Source organism: Macaca thibetana, chromosome 4, assembly GCF_024542745.1.
Source record: "Macaca thibetana thibetana isolate TM-01 chromosome 4, ASM2454274v1, whole genome shotgun sequence".
NCBI classification, from domain to species: Eukaryota; Metazoa; Chordata; class Mammalia; order Primates; family Cercopithecidae; genus Macaca; species Macaca thibetana.
The window spans coordinates 90,716,339-90,742,952 of NC_065581.1; the positions used below are offsets into that span (position 1 = coordinate 90,716,339).

General features: G+C 36.1%; 1 long non-coding RNA gene across 2 annotated transcripts in view; it reads left to right on the forward strand.

Annotated features, from left to right (window-relative positions):
* LOC126952007 (uncharacterized) overlaps nucleotides 1–26,614 on the forward strand; it is a 46,820-nt gene that overhangs the window by 14,846 nt on the left and 5,360 nt on the right. Inside the window, exons 4-5 of one of the 2 annotated variants that reach the window (XR_007724763.1) lie at nucleotides 11,547–11,683; nucleotides 17,497–17,607. This is a non-coding gene — a long non-coding RNA (uncharacterized LOC126952007). Of the gene's footprint in view, nucleotides 1–11,546; nucleotides 11,684–17,496; nucleotides 17,608–26,614 lie in introns of those variants that run through there. The other variant, XR_007724764.1, reaches the window with a different exon arrangement.

Consider the following 26,614-nt stretch of genomic DNA (forward strand, 5'->3'; position numbering starts at 1 on the left):
AGAAATTGAAAAAATTCTGAAACAAATGACAATGGAAACAGAACATACCAAAACCTATGAGATTCAAATGAAACAAGCACTAAGAGGTAAATTTATAGCCATAAGTATCTACATCAAAAAGTAGAAAAAAATCAAATGAATAACCTAATAATGCATTATAAAGAATTAAAAAATCAAGAACAACAAAACCCAAAATTAGTAGAATAAAATAAATTATAAATATTGGAGCAGAAATAAATGAATTTGAAATGAAGATAACAATTTAAAAGATTAACAAAATAATACTGATTTTTTAAAAAGATAAATTGACAAACCTTTAGCCAGATTAATGAAGACAAAAGGAGAAGACCCAAATAAATAAAATCAGAGATGAAAAAGGAGACATTACAACTGATACTGCAGATAGCCAAAGGATCATTAGTGGCTACTATGAGCACCTATATGCAAAAAAATTGGAAAATTTGGAGGAAATTGATAAACTCCTGGACACACGGAACCTACCAACATTGAACCATGAAGAAATCCACAACCTAAACAGACCAATAATAAGTAACGATATTGAAGCCATAATAAAAAGTCTCCAGGAATGGTTTCACTGCTGCATTTTACCAAACATGTAAACAGGAACTAATACTGACTCTACTTAAACTATTCCAATAAATAGAGGAGGAGGGAACACTTCTAAACTCGTTCTATGAGACCAGTATTACCTTGACACCAAAGCAGACAAAGACACATCATAAAAAGAACACCACAGGCCAATATATCAGATGAATATTGATGCAAAAATTCCAAACAAAATACTAGCAAACAAAATTAAACAATAGATTTAAAAAATCATTACAATCAACTAGGATTTATCCCAGTGATGTGAGAATAGTTCAACATATGCAAATCAATCAATGTGATACTTCATATCAACAAAATGAAGAAGAAAACAACCACGTGATCTTTTCAATGATGCTGAAAAGCATTTGATTAATTTAACATCTCTTCATTATAAAAACCTCAAAAACTGGGTATAAAAGGAACTCACCTCAATATAATAAAAATTGTATGTGACAAACCCACAGCTAGTATCATACTGAATGGGGAAAAAATGAAAGTCTTTCCTTTAAGATTTGTAACATGACGAAAATTCCCACTTTCACCTCTGTTATTTGACATAGTACTAGAAATCCTAGCTAGAGGTATCTGACAAGGGAAGGAAATAAAGGGCATCCAAATTGGAAAGGAAGAAGTTGAATTATCCTAGTTTGCAGATGATATAATCTTGTATTTGAAAAAATTTAAAGACTGCAGCAAAAAACTATTCAAACTGATAAACAAACTCAGTAAGGTTGTAGGATCAAAATCAACATACAAAATTCAGTAACATTTCTGTATGCCAACAGTGAATTGCCTGAAAAAGAAATAAGGAAGTAAGCCCATTTACAAGAACCACAAATAAAATTAAATACCTCATAATTAATTTGACCAAAGTGAAAGATTTCTGCAATGAAAACTATAAAACACTGATAGAAGGAATTGAAGAGGATCTCCAAAATGGAAAGCTCCTCCAGGTTCACGAATTGGAAGAAGCAATATTGTTATAAATTCCATATTACCTAAAGCAATCTACATATTCAATGCAATCCGTATCAAAATATCAATGACATTATTCTCAGAAATAGAAAAACAATCCTAAAATTTATATGGAACCTAAAAAGACCCAGAATAATGAAAGCTATCCTGTGCAAAAAAAAAAAAAAATTATAACTGGAAGAATCACATTACCTGACTTCAAATTATACTACAGAGCTACGGTAATGAAAACAACATGGTTCTGGCATAAAAACAGACAGAAACCAATGAAACAAAATGGAGAACTCAGAAACAAATCCACACACCTACAGGGCACTCATTTTGACAAAGGTTCAATAATATATATTGGGCAAAAGACAGTGTCTTCAATGAATGCTATGACGAAAACTGGATATGTATATGCAGAAGAATGAAGTAGATCCTTATCTCTCACCATATACAGTAATCAAATCAAAATGGATTAAAGACTTAAAATGTAAGATATCAAACTATGAAATTACTACAAGAAAACCTTGGAGAAACTCTTCAGGACCTTGATCTGGGCAAAAATTTCTTCAGTAATACCCCATAAGCACAGGAAACCAAAGCAAAAATGGGCAAATAGGATTACAGCAAGTTAAAAAGCTACTGCACAGCAAAGGAAACAGTTAAATAAATGAAGAGACAATTCACAGAATGGGAGAAAATATTTGCAAACTACCCATGTGACAAGGCATTAATAACCAGAATGTATAAGGAGCTCAGACAGATGTTTAGGAAAAAATCTGATAACACAGTGGAAAAAAAAAAAAACCGGCAAAATATTTTAATAGACAGTTCTCAAAAGAAGATATACAAATGGCAAGAAGGAATATGAAAAGGTGCTTAACATCATTGACCATCAGTGAAATGCAAATCAAAACTACAATGAGATACCATCTCACCCCAGTTAAATGGCTTATATCCAGAAGACAGGCAATAACAAATGCTGGAGAGGATGTGGAGAAAAGGGAACTATCCTACATTATTGGCAAGAATGTAAATTAGAACAGCCACTACAGAGAATGGTTTTTGAGTTTCCTCAGAAAGCTAAAAATAGAGCTACCATATGATCTAGCCATCTCACTACTGGGTACAGACACAAAAGGGAGGAAATCATTATATCAAAGAGATATCTTCACTCTTATGTTTGTTGCAGCACTGTTCACAACAGCCAAAACTTAGAAGCAAGTTAAGTGTTCATCAACAGATGAATGAATAAACAAAATGTGGTACTTATGCACAATGGAGTACTATCCAGTCATAAAAATGAATGAGATCATGTCATTGACAATAACATGGATGGAATTGAAGTGCATTATATTCGTTAAGTGTTGCCAGGCACAGGAAGACAAACATAGTAGGTTCTCACCTGTTTGTGGGATCTAAAACTGAAAACAATTGAACTCATGGATATAGAGAATAGAAAGATGGTTACCAGAAGCTGGAAAGGGTGATGGAGTGGTGGTGGGGATATGGGAATGGTTAATGGGTACAAAAAACAGTTAAAGAATAAATAAGACCTAGTTTTTGATAGCACAACCATGCAATTATAATTTAATTGTGCATTTAAAAATAGTTAAAAGAGTATACTTAGATTATAATACAAAGGATAAATGCTTGAGGTAATGGATACCCAATTTGCCACCATGTGATTATTACTCATTGCATTTCTATACCAAAATACCTCATGTACCCTATAAATATATGAACAAATAGAGTGAGGGTTCTCAATTAAATATTTCATAGATTTGTAAACTATCCACAAATGCCAAGAAACAATTTTTGTTGTGAGGAATTTTCTATACCTTATATCAGTTTCTTTAAGATATTAAAATAAATGTCCTTAGCGGGAACCAGAATCTTTCTTAAGGACAGCACTGAGTTACTTACTACATAATCACATTAATTTACTCACTTAATAATTTTAAAGTCCAGCATCAATTGGAAATGGTAGCTATAAGATCTTTAGACTAATTTTTTTTTCACTCTTTACAAAGTAACTGAAATCATAATTAGTAGACATTAGGAATATTATACTTGTCAACAACTTAGAAGGGTCTGAGATTTTACCCTATGCACATGACAACTTAGCTTGCCACAGTTTTATGTGTGGTGGCAAAAGACAGGAGATTTCTGGGCCAGAAACAGCAGACTTTATTACTAATAGCAATACCAGCAGTCAGAATATCAGCATTTATTTTTGCCCTCCACAGGCTAAAGCTAAGAGAGCTGAGTGCCTGCATACACACAGTGGTTTACATTATACAGGAGGAAGTCTGAACTTAGGGAAATCAAATCTTTAAGGATGGGCAGTAATCTGCCTGATCTTTGCCTCCCCCCAAAAAATACTGTCTTTGTCATACTGAACAATAAACAAAACTTGTCTTTTACTTTGTAGGGGGAGATTATCATTACCTTCTTAGTCTTTTGCTGTACAATCTCCCTTGAAATGATAGTCCAGAACAATGGCTATTATTACCTCTGTTCTCTAAATGTGCAGACACATGTGAGACATATACAGAATTGTTTTTTGGCAATATTGTCTTCTTTACTCAATGCTATCTTAACTTTCAGCAAATTTTTCTATGAGTACACCAGTCTGACAGTCACACTAATTAATGTGACTGATAGAGGTTGGAACTAAATGTGTTCATTTTTTCTCATACAGCATTTAATTAAGGTTACGATCATTAGGACTTTGAGCAGCATTATGAGGCAATCTGTAGTATTGACATCAGCTGTGCTCCTCAGGGTCCCAGGCTCAACCAGCTGACCAAATCTCATAAACCATTTGATCTACTTTAGAAATCCAGGTGTCACTCTCCTTAACTTTCCATATTGACCTTCCCACTTGGCCCAAGGCACTAATCCAGGTACAACAGGATGTGTTAGAGAATAAGAAGACTCTGCTTTGGCCTGCAAAGAGAAAATCTAGGGCAAAAATTGTCAATAACAAGCATGCTCACTCAGTAAAGACTAAACCAGATATATCCCAGGACCAAGGACCAAGGTGGTGCCTTGATCACTTTAACTAATATCAAAGACAAAATTTGTATTACCTTTTGAAATTAGGTGATTCCTATTGCAGGAAAACCTGCCTGTAGGGTGGGTATAAATAGCAAGTCAGCTTTCCTGGGAAGCACCTCTAAGTAACCAAGTATAGCTCATTTTGTAGAGAGAGGGCAGTCATTTGAGGGCTATGTGATCTACTGCGGGTGTTTCCTTAAACACTTGAAGGTATGCTATGGCCACTTTTAAGGTGACAATCACCATTTTGGGAGGAGAGACAAAGGGAATGCTTGGCTTTTACAAAAGAAATACAATCCCAAGAGTACATGTGGCACCCCTAAAAATAAAGTGCTGTTTACAATCACTCAGACCATCAAAGTGGGATCTACATAATGTAAGAGCACAGGTTGACATTGCTCTAATATCGCCTCCTGGCCAGCTGGCACTGCTTGGTTTCTCAATTTGGTTTGAGTAACTGAGTCTCTTTAATGGGTCTGAAGGTAAGGTCATAGGCAGTTGGTCTACTCAGTTCTGTATTTTCTCACTATCATCCAGATGACTTTCTCTACTCCACAAAATGGCAAAACTATCACAATGGGAACGGGGTGAAGCAGATAACTAGAATTATTGATAGAAATTTTGCTGGAAAATATAGGGACTAGGGCCATCATTTGCTCTTTTGATAGATTTTTTGGTAAGGATAAAATAAATGGAAATTAATTTGTCATCAGGGCTGCCTAGTGGAAGATTACCAAGCGGCATTACAGACACAGAAATCAATTAAATTTAAGTGTGTGTTACAGTTTAGGAGAGCCACTCAAGGTAATTTTTCTTGAGGAGGGCTCCAGGTGTGGTCAGAAAGAAAAAAATAATAATTATTAATGTCACTACCTCATCCATGGCTTCTGGGGTCTAAGATTTTCCTTCTCTAGGTGCCAAAGTTGTTACTCTTTCTCTGCCAGCATAAAAGATCTGTGTCCTATTTTAATCTTCATAAAGAGTCCAGGTGGTTTAATAAGAATTAAGTTTGAATCCCTTAGGCCTCCTTTTGCCCAGGGAGCCACACAGAGTGCATACGAATCAGTCCAGCTTGGGATTGCTACTGGGAGAAAGTAACAAGTATCATGCCCAGTAACAATCAGAGCAGAATCTCAAACTTTCAAAATATGATTACATGACCTCTTATCTTTTTCACACTGATCATTACAGAGGAAGTAACTGAAAAGGAATGATGTTTCTAAGTAGCGCTACACTCAGTAGCCAAACTGCTTTATTAAAGTGTGCGGATAAGGAAAAGTTGAGGAAGGTATAGTCAGAAATCTTTTTGAGTTGATTTTTGAGAAGGTCATTCCAGTGTTCTCCAATACCAGAGTCCCGTGAATGTTAGGGAATGTAGGAGGTCCATTGTATAACTTGAATATTAGCCCATTATTGTATACATTTTTGACAAAAAAAGTACAAGCATCAGTCTCTAAATTGTCAAGACATCTGAAAATATGACATAGACCAGTTACAAGAGCCACTATTGTGTGTGAACTTGGCTGATCAGGCATGGACCAAGCATTATAATCTGAAAAAACAAAAAAAAATCACCAGCTATGAGGCCTTGCTGATACCCTTGAGAGAAGACAACATTCTGGTCTAGTTAATGTGCCATAGCAGGGGAGTGGAATGCCCAGTGTGATGTGGTCTCTCCTACCATGAAACAAACATATTAACTTCTGGCAAGATATATATGCCTGGTATACAGTGGTAGACTGTGCATCATAAACTCAGGGTATTTTACTTTGTGCTCGATCTATAATGACAAATGTGTTGCTATGTCTTTTATGAGAATGGATCTAGACAGCAATGGTGGAAATCTGAGCAATGCAGGCTCAATTAGCAGACTGACTTCACCTGGTTTCCTCAGGGAAAAAATCCTCATTATACATATCTCTACGAGTGACCCAGATGGTTCTATCAGCAGGGTGATTTGTTACCACAGTTTGTAGTCCTAAAGAGAGGCTTCTCAAGTCTGTCAGTCTGCAATTTACCAGGTAGGAGAACAAGTAGTTTAGACCATTAGCAAAAGCTCAAGAGACAGCAAACATAAAATAAGGTTATTCAAAGGGAATATTATCCTCCTGAATTGAGGAACAATGTCCATGTTCAGTCTGAATAGTTGGTATTGCAGTCAAACAGCTGTAGCAGTCCAGAGGACACCGTCAGGTTCCTGCTGAGATGAGCCTTCAGTGAATCAGGCCCAGGAATTTAGGGGAACCTCTGTGAAGCAAGGACCTCATTATGACAGCACTTTGCTTCAGCTGGCAGAGTGAAGGATAAAGATTTCCTCAAAGAGATACTAACCTCTTTTGAAAATGAAAGGCAAAGATGCCACTGGGTCCAAACCAATAGCATTCTTGAATGTATTACCTTCATCTGACAAATGAGGTTTGTCGAACCCTTCCTTGTCAGTCATTGTTCATCACTGAATCCAAGTTAATCCAACCCCAAATGGTAACATTAGGCTGGAAAGTCACAAAACCTTCATGGATCAGGTATTTGGTTTTGACTAGTGTCCCATGCCAAACTAAGTGCTGTTTTTCAAAAGATATGTACTTTGCACCTGTGCCACCAAGGTGATGAATCCAAAACCCAAGGGACTCCTGTGGGTATAGGGGTGCTTCGCTTTTCCAAACACTCCAATCATCAAAATCATTAGCCACAGAGAATTATAGTTCAAAGAGATCAGTTGTGTAGAAAACATGCAAAGCTCACTGGGCAATTTTAAACATAAGCTTTTGGTCTGGGCCCCACTCAATGGATGCTTATCTGTGGACTAGTTAGTATCATTTTCCAAGCAGAATGCTACTTGAGGCATGTACTATCTCCAGTATCGAAAGAGTTCAATAAATTGCTGGATCTCTTTTTGGAGATGATGTGGCAAAGACACAGTAGGTTTTATTTTTTTTTCTTGACAGCCAATAGGATTGAGAGCCTTAGTATGCACTCATATAGGGCCAAAATATTAATACTCCTTGGCTAGCAGGTCCCTACATTTTATTGAAGTATTAAACCTCAGTAGCCACCCTTGTTAGTAGAAATGTAATATTACAACAATCAGGGCCTTGGACACTGAGAATTCTGACTAGTAACCAGCAGGATATCATCTGTTTAGTGAAAACTTCAGACATCAGATTATGGAGACATTAATGTTATTCTGGCCCACCCCCTGATAGCAAATGGCAAGGTGCCTCTTTTAGAGTACTGCAAATGTATATCGGAGGCCTTCCTGCATGAAGGCACATTTGTCTTTGTCCTTGGGTGCCAGTGGGATAGAAAAGAAAGTGTTGGCAATATTCAACATAACATACCAAGTGTCTTCAGTCTGTGCAATGGCTTTTGAGGCTGTAGCAGCAATGACTGGATATAAATTTTGCAATTATCAACAACCTGTGAGCCCCCATCTCCCACTGTCTTTTGCATTGCCCACGTGGGATTGTTAAATTTTGCAAGTCTTACTATCTTTGCTTCCTTTAAGACCTTAATAAAGGTTGTGACTTACATGTGCCTTCCTTGGATTATATATTTTTTCTGTCAGACTATCCTGAAGAGGATAGACAGATTAATTGGGAAATGAGTTCCATGTCCTACTAGTCCTTCTCTCCGTATAGCACTTTCTGAATGGTATAATTCAGTAAGGATTTTATAAGAATATATAGTATCCATATATAAACCATTAACATCATTATACAGTGAATTTGAAAGTGAAAACCACAACTATACATTAAATTTGCCCAAACGGTGGTATCCACAAGGCCGTATTAGCTGCTCTTCTCCACTGTATACCCAGCCCAAAAATCTCGTTAACTGAATTGGAGCATCTCTATAGACACAGAACCCCAACAAGATGCTGAGTTGGGCACCATTCCCCAAGAGAGCCGTGTAAGTTTGAGTTCCTGCCTTCCCCCAAATTACCTAGCATACCGAGACAGGCACATATGGCCTCTGGTCTTTCTTTTGCACAGGAATGCATAGAACTTACCCCAAAATCATATTTCTTCATAAAGAGGCTGAGAATGTGGTTGTGGAAAAGGAAGAATGAGAGGGCATGACATATTTATCTTCAACTGTGAGCAGAATGGTGACCACATATAACTTAACCAAATGAACTTCCAATGTTTTTAGTCCACCCAATGCCCTGTATTAGCAGCAACATCATCCTTACTGACACCATCTATTTTAGCTTTGTGGACCCCTTGATTCAACAGCCACATTGTTTTTAGTTACCACATTGTTTTCTGTTTGGGGCTGTGGAATTTATTTCCTTTGGATTATTTAGATTTGATGTACAGAGTGGTGTCTTTTTCTTTAGAGTCCACCTTACTCTAGAACATTTGCAGTACCATTGCCAAAATAACATCTCTTAATATCTTAAGAAATAACATCTCTTAAGATCAAGATTGTGTAGTTTCAACATAAGGCCTAGGATAATTTTCCAAGATGGCATGGCTTCCCGCAAGAATTTATCTAGATTTATTTGGGTGTTTTTCCCATTCCTTAGTGGATCACTTTCATTATCACTATAAAGTCCATCCAGTGCATGCAGTAAATAGTAGCTAATGCCTCACCTGTCGTTTTCCCAAGGAGTCTGCCTTTGTTTCGGAAATCTTCCTCAGAGAGCCAGAGTTTCCACATAGAAGTCAGGACACACAACAACAATAGCAACAACGACAAAACCCTGAAAGGTTCTAGGTTTGACAGTCTAGACTACAGGAGAGACTAAGCCATAAAACACTCATCTGTTGTTATTCCTCCTTAGTAGCATTATATGCCCCACTCCTTCATCTCCCAAGTGAACCAGACACAATTTTAATGGTTTGCCTGATTTCTGCACATAGTGGTAATAAATTTCCCTCAATTCTTCCCCAGTGCATCTCTGTTGTCTGAAAGGTGACAGAACTTTCTACTGTCAAACCCCAGGACAATCTTACTACTAGTTATTACAAAGCTGCAGAGGTGAGGATTATCACCACATAGGGCATTCTCTTCATCCACTCACACAAAAATTAGCAGGGTAGTTGTCTTTGTACCTACTTCCCAGTGCTTTGTCTGAAACTATCTATTCAACTCACTTTAATTAAAAGTCGATGAAGTGAAGGACACTGTTATGCAGGTGACCATATATGAACCTCCCTCTATTCCTATTAGTTGGCCCAAAGACTAATCCTTCCTAATCTTTCTTTTTGCAAACAGAGAACATGCCTATGTCAGCATCCCATTTTTACCACCAAATTCCCAGGAAAACCGAAGGGTTTTGATCTTTCTCAACTAGCAAGTTATGCTGTCAATCTTTCATGGATACTCAGAGAAAAGAAAAAAAAAGTAATAAAGCCTTGGATAAGAAACAAAGGGCTTTATTATTTACAGAGGTTATAATAGCCAGTACATCAGTATTTATACTGGTTCTCCAAGCTCCAGTTTCCATAGGATAGCACAGCAAGGTTCAGGTAACATCTTTACATGCAATAAGTTACCCTACAGGAGAGGAAGCATGAGTTAGGGAAATCAAATCTTCCAGAGTGGGCAGAAAGCATCTCTGATTTTTACACAAAGAGAAACATGTTTTTACTATATTGAACAGTAAGAAAAATAGAGCAAATAGAAAAAAAAAAGAGAGAACTGACCTTTGCTTCAGATAAAAACACTCTCTCTACCTACTTAGGCTGTTTACTATACTAACATTTTTGAAATAATAATCCTGAGAAAAGTTGGACAGTGCCTCTGCTTATAAGACATGAAGAAATGTAGGAGACTCACGGAGAATTGTCTCTCCACAACATTACCCTGTCAAAATATATTTATATTAAAAGCATTCTCTCTCTGTCTTTCTCCCATCTCTGCATCTCTCTCTCTCTCTCTCTCTCTCTCTCTCACACACACACACACACACACACACACACACACAGAGAGCAAAAACTGAAGTATTTTGTGGGTATCTTACAGCTTTAAAAGTATTCCCCCAAATTTTACAATGAAATATCAAGATGTTCATTTGGTGGGAACCTTAGAGTTTTAAAAATAGTTCACAGAAAAAAAAAACTCTACTTTTTCAGTGATCATTAACAGTAAATGGAATGAATTCTAATCATATTAATATAATAGATAAGAATTATGACTGTAGAGAATAAATGGGAGACTGATATGTGGCAATTTTAAAAGAAAGAATTAGGAGCATTATGTGTAGCTAAGCAGATAGCTGGCTAAGGAAATGGGCTGCAATGAGAAAGTCTAAAGTATATTTGAAAAAAAGAAAACAATTTGAGTTAAATTTATAAATGAAAAGAAATCCAGTCAGTTAAGGTGATGGAGGAGGAGTGAGGGTGAAGCAGTCCCGCTTCACTGAGCAAGATAATAGTCTACTCAGAGCATTCTGGACCCAGGAATTTTAGAGCCTAAAGATTTAAGGTGGCTATAAAAGAATGAATTGTAGTAGTTGACATAGGAAGGATGAATAAGGATATCAATTGAAGCCTACTCAATGTAAGAAAAATCTGGCAGTGTTTCAGAGATGATGATAGTCAAAACTATATACAGAAGGAGAAAAATTCTCTTAGAATTTTTCAGTATGGAAGCCATTTAACTCACATGGAAGTGAAGGTCTTTGAGACAGTCAGCTATTCCACAGGACATAAAGATCTGCTCTAGTGGGAGGTAACAGATATAGCCCTCCCAGCTTCTGTTTGAAGATATATGCAGCACAAGTTTAGAAAATGCCCATTATTATATTATTTTTATTGTACCATAAATATTCATAGCATCACACCACAGAGGAAAATTGTGCCAAAGGAGAGATAGAATTCCAGCACCAATGAGCTTATGGAACAATGTAATATGCAGAAAGAACAGAAGGAGAAATGTAATATACTGACTTTTAATTTTTGTTTCAGACTGATGCTCATGGCTATCTAAAGCCATCCTCATCAGCAGAGGATCAAAACAAATTGTATCAGTACAGAAGGGAGGCACACCACAAAACTAAACCCCATTTTTGACAGGCTTATTTACTGCAAAATAGGATGAAAATGTAAGTATTACCACTTATAATTATGCTGTGCAGTCAAGTTTTGTCCTCCCTTTTTAAAAATGCATACATGTATTGTGGAAGAGATGTTGGATAATACCAGTTTATTCACTCAAGAAAAAAAAAAGAAATCTTTGTATGCTCTCACACAAGGTGTACACATAGGATGGGCACTAGCTTTTGATATTCCCACCTGGATCTGGTTTGAAATTGAGAAAGAAAAGGGCCAAATGCAGAAGTAAATACATCAAGACTTAGTCTTTCCTAAAACACATTTTGCGTTACAAGCATAACCCCATAAAGAAATACATTTTATTTGGGCTTGATTTTCTTAAGAGCCACCTACTGCAATTGTGTGATGTGATGTTGTCTATGAAGTCTATCTTGGAACACAATCTACAGTAATTTGGATCTGTATTATAAAAGCTAAGCACATCTGGAAGGTGAGTTTGTGAAATGACATACCTTGCATTGTCATGTAAATAGCAAAGTGGGTTTTCTGTTTCGAATTGCAACTTTGGAATCAAATTCGTTTTCAGTAGTTTTGTGTAGACATGAGTAGACATGAGCATATAGCAGAATCCATTGACTGAATTCTAGGAGCGTGAGTTGTTTGATTTTATTTGCAACATCTATAGGGAAACTACTTATGAAAGTTGCATTGTCAAATAAATAGTAATATAATGGCTAATATTTATTCAGTTTATTTCTACAATGGTACTATTATCAATCATCTTTATTACATAGATGAAGAAATGTAGATTTAGAAGGTTATGTGACCTTCCTGAACTCATAAACCTGTTAAATGATATTATCAGGATTTAGATCAAGTTCTCTCTGACCCTGAAGTCCAAGTTCTTCATCAAGATCTATGCATGACCTTGAGAAAACACATTCTAATATTCTGCAAGAAATAAATCTAAAATTGATTAGAAAAAGAGAGATGAGGCATGAGATTCAGTTAATTCAATTTGTTAGAGCATATTAATAAAAAATGTTTTCTGTTATGCTCTCCCACATTGGGAAGTCATTTTTATCCATAAGCCTGAGTCAGTGTGCAAACCAAACCCAGAAAGCTAACCTGCAAATATTATACAAGATGCTGCCTTCAAGTGGGACCTAGTAACATAGTTTGTGGTTCAGCATGAAATATCACCTTTGTCAAAATCTCACACTTCAGTATTATAATCCCAGTGGTAACAATATCCCAACTTTATAGCTTTGTGTCTCAACAATAGCTTGTTTAAATAAATAATAATTTTGCAAATTAAAGAAATACTTTAAACTTTTAGTGTTAAATATGAAGTCTATGTTTAGGGATATCATTGAGTACAGAGCAGTCAGGAGTGAGAATACTTGGGTTTCAATACATGTTGATCAGAAATAACAGTTTTTTAATCTTTGAAAAACAGTTTACTCAATAAAATGTTTAAATGATTTGTATCACAAATGCAGGTAAAAGCTGAACAATTACATTATTTAATTGTTTTCCAATATCTCAATTAAATTCCTATGAAAATAAAATGGGCTTTGATTAAAATTTCGATGGACCAAATTAATCACTACTTTATTGGTTGAGAAGATGCACTCATATTCATTATTCACTCAACCTGTCTTAATTTGGTATGAACTGCACCCTGGCCTTGTGCTAGGTGTTAAGTACATAATGATATGCAGAAGACAGACATTCCATTAGGGAATCTACAGTCTAGAAGGAGCCAGACAGAAGAATCACTATATCCTGACAAATAAGAAACTTCATATATCCCATGTTGACAACTTGAAAGCTTATAACGTAGTAGGGCAAATGAGATAGGATGCAAACAGAGAGGTGGGTAATGATGGATCATACATAGTTTATAAAGAAAATAAAAAGCCTTTATTCTTTAAATTGAGAGCAAAAGAAAGTCAGTGCATGTCATTAACCAGAGATTGATGTAATCCAATTTATGTTAAATTTTGGTTCTCTCTTGTTGCCACGTGCCGAATGAAATGTAGGAGGGATGGGTAAGAAGGGAGATCAGAACTAGGACATTGCAATGTCCCAATAGAGAGCATCAGTAGTAATATGGTAGATGATTGTGGCTCAAATAGGGTTGTTTCTAGTGCAAATGAAGATAGTGAAATATGAGAGGTTAAACAGTCACAGCACAGAGATCAGTCATGAGGGGAAGAAGGATAAACTGAAATGAGTGTGAGTTATATGGCAAGGAGAAATTGCTAAGGACAACATTTAAGTTACTAGATTGTGCAACTGGCTGTGCAGTGGTACCATTTATTGATATTAAAAAAATCTGAAAAATGACAAAGCTTAAGGAAGAGAAACTATAAGTTTGGTTTTTAAATTGCATTTGAATTGGCTTTTGCATTGTTTGATTGAATCTCTAAAGTGCAGTGGACCTGCCTTTGAAACATTTAAGTGAAGATATTGACTAAGCTGTTGCATACATTGATGTAGATCTCTAAAATGAGTTCTGGAATACTGACTAACATGGACGAACCTCCTATAAAAAATAAAGTAAAAATTAACTTGGTGCTATGTGAAATCCTATTATATCCAGGAAAGTCATCCTAGAAAAGTAAAAAAAAAAAAAAAAATACTTGTTAATACTTACCACTTGGTTTAAAACTCATTACAGAAAGCAGGAAAATATGAATATGTTGGGGAAAATTAACATAAAGAAGTCTCTTTATACAAAAGTGAAAAACATTTTAGAGCCAATGCCATGCACACCGAAGTGTAAGTACACTCAAAGGATTTTTTTTTTCCTTATTTTTTTGAGTTGTGTAGGCTTGAGTATATACTGATATAACATGCCTCATTTAGATATGTATTTTTATCACACCTATAAATATTAACTATATATAGTGCACATGAAAATGAAATGCTAATACATTTATAAAAGTATAACATGCTACTAAAGATAACCATTTTCCAAACACTGCATAGTCCCAAATTATTCTCTGAAGATTTCCCATTGTTTTTTAAAAAAGTAGAAACAGAACCAATAAGACAGTAGTGAATATTTTAGTAACACAGAATGCCTAGTTAAACAGAATTTGTATTTTAAAGATTTATACTTGGGCTTTTGTAGTGTTTTCAGAATTAATGTCCCAAACTAATAAATTCAGATGGCTACAGATAACCCCAAACTAACCACCTGCCTCCACTTACCCATTTGCTTTTTTTCTTATAATACAAACATAATAAGGTGTCAGACATACCTTACAAGTTAATGCAAGTAGATGACATATGATCTGTTAAGCTTGGGGAAAAAAGGAGAAAAATAAAACTGTTAAAGAAGTAAGGCCTCATTTGAAGAAGGCAAAGAAGGAGAAAGACCATTGATAAAAGCAAAGTAAGGCACCTGGAGGACATGTTTGATAGAAAGTAAAATAAAGTGGAAGGGAATGAGTTCAAAAGATTGTCAAGGATATCATCGCTAGGAAAGGAAGAAAAAGGAGAGCCACAGTAATAGTAAGTACCCCTCCCTGCAATAAAAGAAACACCATGTCTTTGGAAAAACTCAACTAGAGATATAGTCTAGTGAACTTACCGGACTACAAAAATAAAGTCCTTCAGATATTCAAGCAAAAATGTCAATTCCCTTACTCTATCAGCCAGCAAATATTTGTTGACTGCTTACTCTGTGTTAGACATTATTCCAGTTGTTGTGGAAAGAATGGTGAACAGAACAGATAAAAGACCATGTTCTCATGGCGCTTATGCAGAAAAAAATATCAGATTGGCTCCCAAGCCTCTTATTAGTCATTATTAATGCCTGAAATCTGTGGATCAATGCCTGAGATGACTTTGGAAAAGAAAATATGCCTAAAGAGCTCTATACCCAGCTAAACTGCCCTTCAATATAAGGAAAACAAACAATTTTGAACATGCAAGTATTCATACAATATTGTTTCTATTAACCATTGTTGAAGAAACTATTGGTAGATGTAGTCCATCCAAATAAGAAACGAATAGAGAAACTAAGGCAAAGGGGCTGGTGGCATAGCATTGAAACCAACCACAAATGACTGGGAATAAAACAAATATGGTGATTATTGTAGAAAATAGAACATAGAATATTTAAACCCTCGTTGAGGAAATAATACAGCTGTTCAAATCTAGTAAAATATATTGTAAAACTGAATAAAATTGATTTTAAAAGTATAATTTACTATGTTTGAGCTCAGAGTGCTACAAAATTTTACTGACCATTGCCATTAAAACAAACTCATGAAATTGTAAAACACTACCTTCTAAAATAGCACTAGGCCCAATTGAATCTGTGGATGAATTCTATTACACCTTAATAAATGGATAATCTAAAGTTATCTAATATATTCCAGAGCACAGAAGAAAATTGGATACTTTCATATTATGTTGAAAGCATCATAACACTGATATGCAAATCTAACAGAGAATAATAAAAGATAATTATAGATCAGTCTCATGTATGGTTACTGATACAAATGCCTGAATAAATTTTAGTGCATTACTAATGTGGATTCATATCATAGAGGCAAGGATGAGTTTGCATTAAGGAATCAACTGTGCTTAATACTTGGTTTGGACCTTTTCCCCCATTTTATTTCACTTTCCTTCTATTTGGACAATTTGGAAAGCAAACAACACACTCTCAAGATTCCCTTATAATTAACATTCTGGATGTGAATTTGATTTATGCTAATATAGAAGGAAAAAACAAGGAAAGTCAATGCCATCTGATTGGGGCAGTGTTGATAGAAAAACAGCCTCTGGTAGGAGTGAGTGTTGGCAGGAGCTCTTCCACTTTTGGGTCATTAGTTTCATGGGTGTGGTGGCTGCATTGTCCTGACTTTGGATCACAGGGGCAGTTATGTGACCTAGAAACCAGAACACCTGCTAGCTCCTTGACTCTCCCTTTACCTATCTCAGCCAGGCATATCTGATTGCTTACACTTGCCTTTGTTTGCCCCTCCTCTCCTGCTACAGTGGTATAGAAGCCTCTTCTCCTAACTGTGGTTAAATCCACAACATTACCTCTGCATGCCGCTCCTATTCCTTCCCACCTGTGTGGGTTACTCTTCTGATTGTGTCTACCATGATTTTGAATCTACCAAATTTTCCTATGAAGATTTAAACATATTCAAACAACTCTTAGCTTTAACAAATTGTCGTCTACTACTTCCTTACAACCTCCAAAAAGTTGTTTAGGTCAAGCTGAGCTTATTAGGCAGTAAGTGCTCACAGCAAGAAAGAATACTACCTTGACAGAATCTTCACGGTGTCTGAATGAGGATAGGTAAGGTATGTATTCATAGAGTTTTAGGGCCTAGGCTGAATGTTTTTGCAGTGGATTTCAAAAGTAGAAAACTGGTTGGAACTGGGCAAAGTTTATGACTGGATTGGTGAGCAATGCAAGTCAAATATTAAAGCAAGTTTTGGGCAAGGTATTAGTCTTAATAGATAAATTATTTTAGATGATTCAGAGTCATCTCTCACAGGAGGAAGTGGCTGAGTTTATTATTCCTTGTCATCAATATTGTTTTACTTAGGTACAGTCTGGTCTTGGTATTGTTTTACACAAGAGTAGAAAATTCTGCTTCATGAATACAAAGAAGCAAACAACAGCTCTCAAACTCTGGTTCCTTTTATTTAGCACACTCTTTCTCTTCCTCTTTAAAATTCAAGTTTTTGGAAGTGCTATCTATTTTCTTTTTCTCCCCAGATACTGCAATCTATTAATCTGCTTCTATTTTGGTAAAGTCACTAATAATAATTAACAAGTGTATAATTTTCACTTCGTTTTCTTATTTGGTCTTTCACCTTTTAGGCACTGCCAAACCCTTGTTGGAAACCTCACCCGTCTCTTGGATTGCAGGATGTCATCCTCTCCTCCTGTCTGCCTGCCCCTTCTCAGTTTCCTTTACCGAGTTACTCTTCTCTGCTATGCACTACATGTAGATGTTTCCCAGGGCTCTACCTGATAAATCAAATTATATCTATTGAGGTCTTCTATTTAAAAGAATTAATTGGTAAGTTTCAACTTTCTACCCAACCATCACTCAATATATTTAGTTTATAAACCCAGTTTATTATAGTTAGTTATTGTTTACATTATAGTTTTAAATTTAGAATTAAAAATGTATAACTAGTATATATTTACAATTATTTTGACTTAGTTATCTGATTAGCCTGCTTTTTAATGCTCAAAACAGTACTATTAAACTCTTAAATCATTTTGATTTTTCTTCTGGTCGTCTAAGCTATACTTTTGAATTCACATGGGAGAGTAAAGAGGGAGAAATATGGAGATAGTATACATTCAGAGTTTTGCATCTCCAAAAGGTATTTTTCCTCTCTTTTTTTCATATTAGAAAAACAAAGTGGTTACAGGCTTTCTAATTCCAAGAATGCTCTACAAACATTTAGGTGTAAATTGTTTCTTCTATAAATTAATGCTCTAGAGGATAGAAATTCAATTTTTATTCCTTTCTGATAATTTTCTTGAACAATTATTCCTCTTCTCCCAACATTAGGTTTTGTACTAGGCCTTGAAACTCATATATTTCCTCAAAATATAACTAGGTTTACTTGCTTTTGTTCTCTCCCATCTTTCCATCCTTCCCTTCCTTCCTTCCTTCCTTCCTTACTTCTTCCTTCCTTTCTCCCTTCCTTGCCTCCCTCCTTCCTCCTTCCTTCCTTCACTCCTTCCTTCTTTTCTTCTCCCTTCCTTCCTTCCTTTCTTCCTTCCTTCCTTCCTTCCTTCCTTCCTTCCTTCCTTCCTTCCTTCCTTCCTTCCTTCCTTCCTTCCTTCCTTCCCCCTTCCTTCTTTCTCACTTTCTTTTTTCTTTTTCTTATTTCCTTTCTTCCTTCCCTCCCTCCCTCTTTCCTTTCCTCCCACTTCCTCCCTCTACCTTTGCCTTTGCCTTTGCCTTCCCTTCCCTTCCCTTCCTTCTGTTCTCTACTTTTTACTCTCTCTCCTTCTGTCTTTTTGTTTTATGCTTTTCTGTTATGTTATTGAAGGGACATTTTGAATAATCAAAATCAGTCTTCGATTGAAGAAAGCTAGAGATTTTAATGTCCAGAAAACATTTTTTTTTTTTTTTTCAGTGAAATGATATGCTGTGTTGGAGGTCTCAATACTGTAATGATGTCATTACAAATTAACAAATTAATTTATTTGCATCTGCTCTCAAGCAATATTCCTACAGGATATGTGTGTGTGTCCGTCTGTGTGTGTGTTTCAAAAATTGTCAAACTAATTTACATTCCCACCAACGGTGTATAAGTGTTCCCTTTTCTCAGCAGCCTCACCAACATTTGTTATTTTTTGACTTTTTAACAAAAGTCATTCTGACTGGTGTGAAATGCTATCTCAGTGCAGTTTTGATTTGCATTTCTCTGATGATTAGTGGTGATTAGCATTTTTTCACTGGCAGTTTGATGATCTCTCAAAGAATTGAGAGTTGAATTACCATTTGATCCAGCAATCTTGTTACCAGGCGTATATCCAAAGGCAAGTAAGTCATTCTACCAGAAAGATACATGTACCCATATGTTTGTCACTATTTACAATAGAAAAGGCATGGAATCAACCCAGGTGCCCACCAATGGCAGATTGGAATTAAAAAAAAAAAAAAAAAAGTGGTACGTATACACTATGGAATACTATGCAGCCATTAAAAATGATGAAATCATGTTATTTGCAGCAACATGGATGCAGCTGGAAAACATTATCCTAAGTGAACAAACACAGAAACAGAAAACCAAATACCACATGTCGTCACTTATAAATGGTCATAAGAATGGTAACAATAGACACTGAGGAATACAAGAGTTGGGAGGGGATTAAGAGTGGAAATAAACTAACTTTTGGGTACTATGCTCACTACCTAGGTGATGAAACCATTTGTACTCCAAACCTCAGCATCACATAGTATACATTTGTAATAAATTGGCACATGTAATTCCCTGATTCTAAAATAAAAGTTAAAAGTAAAGAATAAATTGTCAAACTGATTTTATGTTTTCTTCTTTGGCTTATTTGTTACTATTTTTTTAATTGATTTTTATTTCTTATCTTTTCTAGGAACAGTTTATATTATGGATATTAATCATTCACTAATGTTTTTCTTGCTTCTCTTCAGGCCACTTTGCTTTTGACATTTTAATGATGTATACAAGCATAAGATCTTAAATATTTTTGTGGACAAATTTATCATTGTTTTTTATTTTTTTCTTCCTCCAGAAGATATTGCTTATGTAAAGTTTCTGTAAGCACTCTTCTATAGTTTATTCCAGATATTTATGTGTGTATTTATATTTAATGTTTTAATCAATCTGCATAACTTGTATGTATGTGCATGTGTGTGTGTATATACTGGGTGAGATAAATCTCTAACATGATTTTTGTCTTTGACTCCATTTTATACAGAATGAATCTTTCTCTTAATGTTTAGAAAAATCATGCTTACTGGTAGCAAAATTTGTATATATAATAGATTTATTTCACACTCTCTGATATGGTTTGGCTGTGTCTCCACTCAAATCTCATCTTAAATTCCCATGTGTTGTGGGAGAGACCTGATGGGAGGTAACTGAATCATGGGGGCAAGTCTTTTCAGTGCTGTTCTTGTGATAATGGATAAGTTGCACGTGATTTGATGGTTTTAAAAATGGAGTTTCCTGCACAAACTCTCTACTCTTGTCTGCTGCCACGTGAGATGTGCCTTTCACCTTTGCCATGATTGTGAGGCCTCCCCAGTCACGTGGAACTGTAAATCCACTAAATGTCGTTCTTTGTAAATTACCCATTCTTGGGTATGTCTTTATCAGCTGCGTGAAAATGGACTAATACAGTAAGTTGATGCAAGTACAGTGGGGTACTGCTGAAAAGATACCCCAAAATGTGGAAGTGACTTTGGAACAGGATAACAGGCAGAGGATGGAACAGTCTGAAGGGCTCAGAAGAAGACAGGAAAATGTGGGAAAGTTTGGAACTTCCTAGACTTGTTGAATGGCTTTGCCCAAAATGCTGGTAGCGTTATGGACAACAAAGTCCCAGATGAGGTAGTCTCAGATGGAAATAAAGAACTTGTTGGGAACTGGAGCAAAGGTGACTCTTGTTATGTTTTAGCAAAGAGACTGGAAGCATTTTGCCCCTGCACTAGAGATTTGTGGAACTTTGAACTTGAGAGAGACAATTTAGGGTATCTGGCAGGAGAAATTTCTAACCAGGAAAGCATTCAAGATGTGACATGGGTGCTGTTAAAGGCATTCAGTTTTACAAGGGAAACAGAGCATAAAAGTTCAGAAAATTTGCAGCCTGGCAATGTAATAGAAAAGAAAATCTCATTTTATAAGGAGAAATTCAAGCTGGCTGCAGAAATTTACATAAGTAATGAGGAAATGAATATTAATTCCCAAGAGAAAGGGGAAAATGTCTCTAGGTCATGTCAGAGGTCTTCACAGCAGCCCTTCACGTCATAGGCCTGGAGCCTAGGAGGAAAAAGTGGTTTCATGGGCCAGGCTTAGGATCTTTTGCTGTGTGTAGCCTAGGGACTTGATACCTTGCAACCCAGCTGCTCCAGCTATGACTGAAAGGGGCCAATGTAGAGGTTGGGCCATGGCTTCAGAGGGTGCAAGCCTCAAACCTTAGCAGTTTCCCCATGATATTGAGCCTGGGAGTGCATAGAAGTCAAGAATTGAGGTTTGAAAACCTCTGCCTAGATTGCAGTGGATGTATGGAAACACCTGGATGTCCAGGCAGAGGTTTGCTGCACAGGTTTGCTGCAGAGGTGGGGCCCTCATGGAGAACCTCTGTTAGGGCAGTGCAGAAGGGAAATGTGGGGTCAGAACCCCTACACAGAATCCCTACTGGGGCACTGCCTAGTGGAGCTGTGAGAAGAGGGCCACTGTCCTCCAGACCTTAAAATGGTAGATCCACTGACAACCTTCACCATGCACCTAAAAAAGCCTCAGACACTCAATTCCAGTCTGGTAAAGCAGCCAGGATGGAGGCTGTACACTGAAAAGCCACAGGGAGCTGCCCTGACCATGAGAACCCACCTCTTGCATCAGCATGAGCTGGATGTGAGACATGGAGTCAAATGAGATAATTTTGGAGCTTTAAGATTTGACTGCCCTGCTGATTGCACCCTTGCATGGGGTCTGTAGCCCCTTTCATTTTGGCCAGTTTCTTCCATTTGGAAATGCTGTATTTCTCCAATGCCTGTATCCCCATTGGATCTAGGAAATAACTAATTTGCTTTTGATTTTACATGCTCATAGGCAGAAGGGAGTTGCCTTGTCTCAGAAGATACTTTGGACTAAGAACTTTTGACTTAATGCTGAAATGAGTTAAGACTTCAGGGAATGTTAAAACGAGATGAATGGTTTTGAAATGTGGGGATATGAGATGTGGGAGGGGCTTGAGTGGAATGATATGGCTTGGCTTGTCCCCATTCAACTCTCATCTTAAATTTCCTTGTGTTGTGTGACAGACCTAGTGGGAGGTAATTGAATCATAGGGACAGGTCTTTCTTCATGATAGTGAGTAAGTTTCACAAGATTTGATGGTTTGAAAAATGGGGGCTTCCCTGCACAAGCTCTCTCTCTTCTCTTTTCTGCTGCCATGTGAGATGTGCCTTTCACCTTCCACCATGATTTTGATGCCTCCCCAGCCACGTGGAACTGTAAGTCAATTAAACCTGTTTCTTTGTAAATTTCCCAGTCTTGGGTATGACTTTATCACCAGTATGAAAATGGACTAATACACTCTTTATTCTGTTTTACTGACCTATCTGTTCATTACTGTGTGTGTGCTACAATGTTTTACTTGCCTGGCTTTTTATTATGATGTGATATTTTCCAGACCACTAATTCTCAATCTTATGTCAGTTCATATCACTAGGGAATTTTTGGAAGGTGTGAAGTGTTTTACAGCATCACAATGACTGAGGGTATATCATTAGCTTTGATAAGTGAGGGCCAGATATGTTAACATATTCCAATAAATGAAAAAAGAAAGTGCAACCCAACAAATAATTACCTTTACCAAAGTGTCAATAATACTTCTGGGCCAGGCATGGTGGTTCAGGGCTGTAATCACAGCACTTTGGGAGGCGGAGGAAGGCAGATCACCTGAGGTCAGGGGTTTGAGACCAGCCTGGCCAACATAGTGAAACCTCATCTCTACTAAAAATACAAAAAAAAAAAAAAAATTAGCCAAGTGTGGTGGTGGGCGCCTGTAATCCCAGCTACTCAGGGGGCTGAGGCAGAAGAATCTCTTGCACCCGGGAGGCTGAGATTGCAGTGAGCCAAGATTGTACCATCGCACTCCAGTCTGGGTGACAGAGCAAGACTCCATCTCAAATAATAACAACAATAATAATTATGTGAGAAATTGGTTTCAAGGAAAAAAGCAGCAAGAAATAAATCAAATAAAACCTAGTTTAGAATCAGTTTATCAAGTACAGTTTAAAAATTTGAATTTGATTAAGAAATCTTTAAATTTATTAGCTGATTTTGAGGAGAATAAACAATTACAGATAACTAAGAATTAAGATTGATGCTTATCCACGAAAAAAGCATTCTTGTTTTATATTTACAGAAAGTTGTATTTTTCCCTCCAGTTAGATTTTACACATTCTTCTCAGAATAATCTAAAGGAAATTTAGAGATTTTGCTATCACTGTAAATGATTTTTTAAAGTTTTTCACTACATTTTCACTCTGTATATCCATTAGATTTTCTAGTCATGATAGCTGGTGCATCTGACTAGTAAAGACATATATTTTTGTTGTTGTTGTTGAAATTGTACTCAGTTATTTGTCTCGGGTATGTCTTTATTAGCAGCATGAGAATGGACTAATACAATTCCTTTCACCAATGTTTTACAGTTTTCAGTGGACAATCTTTCACCTCTTGGTTAAATGTATTCCTAAGTATTTTATTTTATTATTCAATATTATCATAAATGGAATTCTTTACTTGATTTATTTTTTTGGGTAGGCAACGCTGTGTGTATAAAAATGCCATGGATTTTTATATCGATTTTATATTCTGCAACTTTACTGAACTCATTAATTAAAGCTAACAGTTTTTCAATGGAATCTTTGGCATTTTCTACATATAGGATTATGTATTCTGCAAATAGAGATAATTTTACTTCTTATTTTCTGATTTGGATACCTTTCGTTTATTTTTATTTGTCTAATTGTTCTTGACAGTACCTCCAATACTATGTTGAAAAGAAGGAACTAGAGTGAGCATGCTTGCCTTGTGCCAGATCTTAAAGAAAAAGTCTGTTTCTCTCCATCAACTATGATGTTAGCTATGGTTTTTTCATAAATGGCTTTTATTATGTTAAGGAACTTTCTTTGTATACCCAAATTCTTAGAAGTTTTTATTAAGAAATGACGTTGAAATTTGTTGAATGCTTTTGCTGAATCAATTGATATGATTATGTGGTTTTTGCCTTTTATTCTATTAATATGATGTATCACATTCATTGATTTGCATTTGGTAAACCAGCTTTGCATACCAGGAATAAATTCCACTTGATCATAATGCATAATTTATCTTATGTGCTGTAGAATTTGATTTGCTAATATGTTATTGAGGAATTTTGCATTAATGTGCATTAGAGATATTTGCCTGTAGTTTTATTTTCTAGTGGTATCTTTGGCTCACATATGATAGTCATGTGGGCCTTGTAAAATGTGTTAGGAAGTATTCTACTGTTTGGAAGAATTTTAAAAGTATTGGTATTAATTCTTCTTTGAAAGCTTTGTAGAATCCAAATGTAAAGCCATCTGGTCCTGGGCATTTTTTGGGGGAAGCTGGGGAGTCTTTTAATTACAGCTTTAATTGATTCTTTTGTTATAGGTCTCTTCAGGCTTTATATTTCTTTTTGATTCAATCCTATTAGGTTGTAATTTTCTAGGAATGTATCCATTTTTTGAGGCTATCAAACTTATTGGCATATAATTTTTCTAATAGTTTAAGATCTTTTTTGATTCTAAGAAATCTGTTGTGATACATCCAATTTTACTTCTGATTTTGCATATTTGAATCTTCTCTCTTTGTTTCTTAGGTAATTTAGCTAAGATTTTGTTAATTTTGTGTATTTTTAAAAATAACCATTAGTTTCATTGCTATTTTTGTATTATAGGTTTTCTATTCCTTATTTATTTTCTGTTATTTACTATTTTATTCATTTTGCTAACTTTTGATTTAGTTTATTTTTTTTCCTAGTTCCTTGAGGCATAATATTAGGACGTTCATTTGAGAAACTATTTTTTTTTTTTTTCATTTTTTCTTCATTTCTGAAGGACAGATATAATGGGTATAGTATTCTTGGTTGACAGTTTTTGTTCTGTTTTGTTTTCTCAGCACTTTGAATAAAACATCTCATTGTCTCCTGGCCTGCAAGGTTTCTGCTGAGAAATGTTCTGATAGTATAAATGGTTTTCTGCTATGTCACATGACACTTTTATCTTGCCACTTGTCAAATTCTCTTTGTCTTTGACTTTTGATAGTTTAATAATAATGTGCCTCAGAGAGGACCTTTTTGGGTTGAATCTGTTTGAGATATTTGAATTCCATGGATCTGGATGTTTATATTTCTTCCAAGACTTGGGTTTTTTTCAGCAATTATTTCACTAAATAAGCTTTTTGACCTTATCTTTGTCTCTCTTCTTTCTAGAACTCCCATGATGTGAATATTTATTTACTTAATTGTGTCCCAGGAGTTTCATATGCTATTTTTATTATTTTTTATTCTTCTTTCTTTTCTCCTGTCACTGAGTAATTTCAAAAGACCTTTCTTTAAGTTCATAGGTACTTTCTTCTGCTAGATCTAGTCTATTGATGAAGTTCTTGATGATATTTTACGTTATAGTCATTGAATTTTTCAGCTTCAAGATTTCTGTTTGGTTCTTTTCTATGATATTTATCTCTTTGTTAAATTTCTCATTTAAAACATGAACTGTTTTTCTTATTTTTTTTTTAAATTGCCTTTTTGTATTCTCTTTTATCTTGTTGGGTTTTCTTAAGAGTATTATTTTGAGTTTTTTTGGGGGGGGAGTTTGTAAATTTTCTTTAAAGTTCAGCTACTGGAGAATTATTGTGTTCCTTTAGGGGTGTATACTTCTTTGCTTTTTAATGTGGTTTGTGCCCCTATGTTGATGTCTGCATAACCAGTACAAAAATTACATCACCTCTCCAAATTTTAGAGTGGCTTTCACAGAAAAAGATTTTCACCTTCAGATGAAAGATGCCAGATGGAGAGGGTATGTTGACTGTTTCTGAGTGGATGAGATAGTATGGCATCCATGCAGCTCCTTCAGTTGCACTTAAAATCAGAGATGACTTTGGATGCCTCAGTGGCGTAGGCTGTAGGAGTCTATGGAAATGGATATGGAAATGTAGGTTGTTAAGAACCCTGGTGGCAAGGACTTTTGGGATTCCCCTCTTCTCATTTTTCCTTACAAGAGACAGTTTTGGTTCCTTTTTGGGATCCAAGGGGGGTCCCTCCCTCTTCAATACCACAAAGGGGATCCCTCTTCATGTTGATTATGATACAGCCCACAATCAGCTGCAGAAGTTATGAGTTCTAGGCTGAAAGTGCTCAGAGTAGTTGTAGTGCTGAGTTTCTGGTCTCAGGGTCCAAAGAACCTATTGTGCCACCTGGGTCTCAGGGCACAGGTTCAGTTTCTAAGTCAGTGTGGGATGCAGATTGCCTACAAAGCTAGGGTCTGTGACTCTGAGCACCCCCAGCAGCTCAGGCTCTGGGGGACAAGTTTTAGCTCTAATTCTGTCCCTGAAGGGCAGGGTATAGCACTGCCCTGGCTCCAGGGAAAAGAGGATTCTCTGAAGATTTGAGCACAAGCAGCAGGGTACAGCTGGAATTTGAGAATGAGATCCAACAGGTCGCCATGGCTACT